The sequence below is a fragment of the Conger conger genome, chromosome 19 (genome assembly GCF_963514075.1).
Source record: "Conger conger chromosome 19, fConCon1.1, whole genome shotgun sequence".
NCBI classification, from domain to species: domain Eukaryota; kingdom Metazoa; phylum Chordata; class Actinopteri; order Anguilliformes; family Congridae; genus Conger; species Conger conger.
The window spans coordinates 15010390-15016389 of NC_083778.1; positions in this window are offsets into that span (position 1 = coordinate 15010390).

Genomic DNA, 6000 nt, shown 5'->3' on the forward strand with positions numbered 1-6000 from the left:
ACTAAAGTGAAAGACCCAGTTTGAGTCTTTTTATACAGCTGGTTAGAGGGAAGGGAGGAGAGGGAGGAATGTAGGATAGGGGAGGGATTCACAAACACACACCTACATTATTACATTTACATTATTGGCATTTGGCAGACGCTCTTATCCAGAGCGACGTACAGTTGATTAGACTAAGCAGGAGACAATCCTCCCCTGGAGCAATGCAGGGTTAAGGGCCTTGCTCAAGGGCCCAACGGCTGTGCGGATCTTATTGTGGCTACACCGGGATTAGAACCACTGACCTTGTGTGTCCCAGTCATTTACTTTAACCACTACGCTACAGGCCCACCTCAAAAGGGTTTGCTTTTGGTCAGAGAAATTTACAGCCAAACACTCTTAAAACAATCTGTGCTTAAAATATTGAATTCCCCGGCAGTTATGTCACGTACGTACTGAAAACAGCCCTGTTTGTTGTTGTTTTCACCATTTTGCAAATCAGATCAATAACCTCTGAATAATAACGCAGGTCTGTAACCAATATGCATCAGTATCAGTTTATTGGCTTCACATAAATTTCACTGCTAATTGCATTGTGAATTTCAGACATTTCAGGCTTAACTGTTATTAAAGAAAAATGATTATATCCCTTTGAAACATTACTGACGTGTCATCTCATGTTCCACTGTGTCAAGCCAAGAGATCAGGTTGTTGTTTTTGGCTGCCTTCCTGCAAGTTTTCTGCCTTAGGGCACAGCCCATGTGACTGACATTCACACAACGCACGTACCATGTGTGCAAGATATTTCATATGGCCTCTGTCATTAACTCAAATTTTTTGGTAAATATGGATAACATAGTATTGTAAGGACAAAGGGCACAAACAAAGTTTGTGCGAAACTTGAGGCCAAAAATAGAAAATGCACTTCTGAAAATTACTGATAAAATCGAATAAAACGTGTACATGACCCAATCAACTGTACAAATGGGAGTGTCTAGGTGTGTGCCGAGGTGAGTTTCAGAGTGAAAGGGGAGTTGGGAGACTAGCCCATAATTAAGGACAGCAGAAGGGCTCAAAGCGTTCTGACTGACTGAGGATGAATGGATCATGTAAGAGAATAAGGGGGGGTATGGGTATGGTGTTTGAGGTGGTCTGGAGAAGAGGTGAGGGAATGGGAGTCCAGGGAACAAGCAGTTTACTGATGTTCGTCAGCTGGCATAGAGACACCAATATAGAAGAATCATGGTGGCTTAATATTGTTCATGTTGTACACAATGTGAAATTCAAATGAGGAAATGGCGAGATGAGAAGGGGAAATTGCAAGACTGAGAAATTAAAAAGGCAGTTCCACCGCCCCAGCAGATGGAAGAAAGAACAGTCAGTTGAAGGAACTGCATGTTTCCTGAGGGCAGGGAGCAACTCATGGGTTGTCAGCATGGATCACCAAAGTTTGAGATTGTGCTGATAGGAAAGTGACAGTAATGGAAATAACCACACATTACAACAGCAGTATGCAGAAGAGCATCTCTAGTGGTCTCCTTACACAGGCTACCTGTCAATTTCAGGATCCAGTTCAAGGTTCTTGTCATCACATATAGAGCCCTCCATGGTCAGGCACCTACTTACCTTCGTGATCTCCTCCACCCATATATTGCCAGCAGGTCTCTGAGGTCTTCTGACCAGGGCTTACTGGTTGTCCCTCGCACTAGGCTCAAAACTAAGGGTGACCGAGCCTTTGAATCGGTGGCACCTAAATTGTGGAATTCTCTTCCACCGGACTTAAGAGTTGTGGCGTCTGTGGAAATTTTTAAAAAGCAGCTAAAGTCACATCTTTTCAGACAGGCGTTCATCTAGCCGTTTTTGTGACTGTATTTCCATTTATTTCATGTTCGTTTATTTGTGATTTGTTGGTTGTCTGTTGGTTGTCTGTGAAAGGTGCTATATAAATAAAATTTACGAACTTACTTACAACAGCATGAAAAAACCTAATAAATCACAGTGAATATTGAGGTTTCCCGATTTTATATATTGACTGGCATATGAAACTGCACATGACATGTTATTTAGAAAAAGCTTAGAATGTGTCATACTTTAATGTGTCTAACAATCTTCTTGGTGTTCAACTTGGTACATCATTGTTTTAAAGGACAAAATATATAAAACCCAAGACAGGGAGTTATACACCTATACTTATATACCTATATTCCTTTTATTCAAATGCAAACTTGGACAGATTAACAATGAAGATTAATCGATTAATTTATGAATAAACCCAATATATGCCCCTGTTTTGCTACTCCCAGCCTGCAAGTCCATTTTCAGAACAGAGCAAAGCCCGTCAACCAAGCCTTTCTTCACCTGGTTGGCGTGCGAGGGAACTGGCTGAACTGGATAATACCTGAAATGCATTCTGAGCCACTTTTCATTTGTCTTTGATGAAAGGTTTAAATCTGTCACTGTCACTTTTCTTGGCATTAAACAGTAATTACTTGGTGAGACTTGCATGGTATGTGTTTGGAAGGGTTGGTCTCTCGAAAGTGAGCTCAGAATATTATGGGCCAACACCTGCCACAAGAGTGGCTCTCAGATAGTCCTTTAGGTATAGAACAGTATTGTGGCTGCTATGCGTACTCTATGATTTGTGAACATGCTTTCACATTTAGATTTATATTTTTCTGTTTTCTGCATTAGTGTCAGTACAAAAGCTCAAATTCAAGATTTTCAAATTTTTCAAAAGATCTAATGTTACAATGAATGTTATTGTTGTATTTTGGTAACACAAATTAAGCACTCAGCCACTTTTTAGATAAAAACATGATCAAGGCTGTCTGAGATTACCTGGAGAGCCAGAAGCAAGAGAGACAGGCTAAGTCTTCTGAACTGTGGCAAGTTCTCCAGTATGCTAGGAACAGCCTCCCAGCTGATTTTCTAATAAGACTGTGGGGCAGTTTACCTAAGATATGTGCTTGAGACGTCTGTACAGTACTGTATAGGTACTGTTATAGGGGGCCTGTAGCGTAGTTTTTAAGGTAAATGGCTGGGACATGCAAGGTCGGTGGTTCTAATCCACAATAAGATCAAAGGGCCTTGCTCACAGCCGTTGGGCCCTTGAGCAAGGTCCTTAACCCTGCATTGCTCCAGGGGGGGATTGTCTCCTGCTGAGTCTAATCAACTGTATGTCGCTCTGGATAAGAGCGTCTGCCAAAAGCCAATAATGTAATGTAATGTATAGGAGTGGACCAAAATTCCTCTTCAGCGATGTGAAAGACTGATATCAAATTATGGGAAGCATTTGGTTTGCAATTATCGCTGCAACTGATTATTAAGTTTAAGGGGGCAATTACTTTTTCAGGGGTGATAAGGGTGTTTGATAAGTTTTTGAATTAAATTAATGAAATAATTTGAAAAATTTGCATGTGTTTACTCAGGTTTCCTTTGTCTAATATCACATTCAGTGAGACAAAAATGACATAACAGGAAATCAGGAACGTGGCTGAGAAATAAGAAACAAACAGAAACTGGTCGAACATGTTTGGCAAAAAAACGAACTGTTAAAATAAAGTAGTTTTACCTCATGCATATCCATGCAGGCACTGAGGTGGTTCACACGTCACACTGCTGTAATGTTTTTTTTCATCGTGAACCCAGGCGAAATTCAAATGGCTCGACTGACAAAACAAAAACAGATCATGAAGCCCTTTATCTCATCGTTATCTACCAAAACACAGAGAAATACAAAGTTGCTGTGGCGCAACCTCCCGGAGCTGGCATGGAATGGCCCACTTGTTAGTTTGCGTCCTAGCTGGCCACTGTTCGACCTCGCAATCTCGCTCAGATATATTACGGCAGAGGTGTCCAATCTTATCCTAAAAGGGCCGGCGTGGGGGCAGGTTTTTGTTTTAACCCAGCAGTAACACACCTGATCATACTAATGAACTAATCGTGGTCTTTAATCAAGACCTTGATGAGTAGAATCAGCCGTCTTAGTCCTGTACTAAAACAACAACCTGCACACACACCGGCCCTTTCTGGATAAGATTGGACACCCCGTATTATGGCTAGCTAGCTCAAACAACAGTGGACTCGTTGCATTGTTGCTAGCTAACAGTAGCCAATTAGGTCAATGTTAAATAGTAGTGTACTGACCCAAGGAATGTCTTTCGCACTGTACTTGTAATAAGTGATAATCTGTCCGGTTTTAATCTTGCACAAGTTTGGTAGGGCAGCTCAGGGTGGCGGGACGACCCGTAATTTAGTATTTACTATTTAGTGCACTGTTGCATCTACGGCAGGGGTGTCCAGTCTTATCCAGAAAGGGCCGGTGTGTGTGTGCAGGTCGTTCTTTTAGCACAGGACTAAGACAGCCGATTCTACTCATCAAGGTCTTGATTAAAAAACGAAAACCTGCACCCACGCCGGCCCTTTTAGGATAAGATTGGGCACCTCTAGAGCAGTGGAGACGTGTTCTCTGGAGTGACGAATCACGCTTCTCCGTCTGGCAATCTGATGGACGAGTCTGGGTTTGGCAGTTGCCAGGAGAACGGTACTTGTCTGACTGCATTGTGCCAAGTGTAAAGTTTGGTGGAGGGGGGATTATGGTGCGGGGTTGTTTTTCGGGAGTTGGGCTCGGCCCCTTAGTTTCAGTGAAAGGAACTCTTAATGCTTCAGCATACCAAGGCATTTTGGACAATTTCATGCTCCCAACTTTGTGGGAACAGTTTGGAGATGGCCCCTTCCTGTTCCAACATGACTGCGCACCAGTGCACAAAGCAAGGGCCATGAAGACATGGATGAGCGGGTATGCTGTGGAAGAACTTGACTGACCTCAACCCGATGGAATTAGGGATGAATTAGGGATGAATTAGGGATGAATTAGGGATGAATTAGAGCGGAGACTGCGAGCCAGGCCTTCTCGTCCAACATCAGTGTCTGACCTCACAAATGCTCTTCTGGAAGAATGGTCAAAAATTGCCATAAACACACTCCTAAACCTTGTGGAAAGCCTTCCTAGAAGAGTTGAAGCTGCTATAGCTGCAAAGAGTGGGCCGACATCATATTAAATCCTATGGTTTAAGAATGGGATGTCACTCACGTTCATATGCGTGTGAAGGCAGACGCGCGAATACTTTTGGCAATATAGTGTATGTATTTTTGGTATAACTGAGTTGAGAATATGTCTGCAAACGCATTCGTTCGGTAGAAAATGGCATGAGTTTCTCCATAATAGAGACGACGTGCACAATATGACGACTTCATATTGGTTTCTGCAAGCGATGACTTCGGTTTTTGGGCTTGTGATCAAAAAAGGGTGTGCTTGAGAAGGGGTTAAGGCCTACAAATAAACATTTGCCAATTAAGAGCATCCCAGTGTCTGAAAGACATACTATGCTATGCAGTGTACATCCAGTGAGCACTTTATTAGGTTAATTCGACTTTTTAGACTTATTGGTCTTCTGCTGTTGTAGCCTGTATCTACTTAGAGGTTTGATGCATTGTGTGTTCAGAGATGCTCTTCTGCATACCACTGCACACCAATGTGTGGTTATTTGCATTACTGTAACCTTCCTGTCAGCTTTGACCAGTCTGGCCCTTCTCCTCTAATCTCTCCTATTAACAACACGTTTTGCCTGCAGAACTGCTGCTCAGTGGAATTAAGTTTTTTGGGGTTTTTTGCACCATTCTCTGCAATCTCTAGAGACTGTTGCGTGTGAAAATCCCAGGAGATCCCAGCAGTTTCTGAGATACTCAAACCAAACCAAACCTGTCTGCCATCAATAATCATTCCATGGTCAACGTCAATTAGATCTAATTTCTTCCCCATTCTTGACCATGCCCGCATGCTTGTATGCATTTAGTTGCTGCCACATGATTGGCTGATTAAACACTTACAAGCTGGGGTACAAGTGTATCTTATAAAGTGCTCACTGAGTGTATATCAGTTTGGTAATCAACCAAAGTTCATTGGCCTGTGTGTAATCATGGTGTGGAATAATGTCCTAAAGCAGGGGTGTCAAACTACAG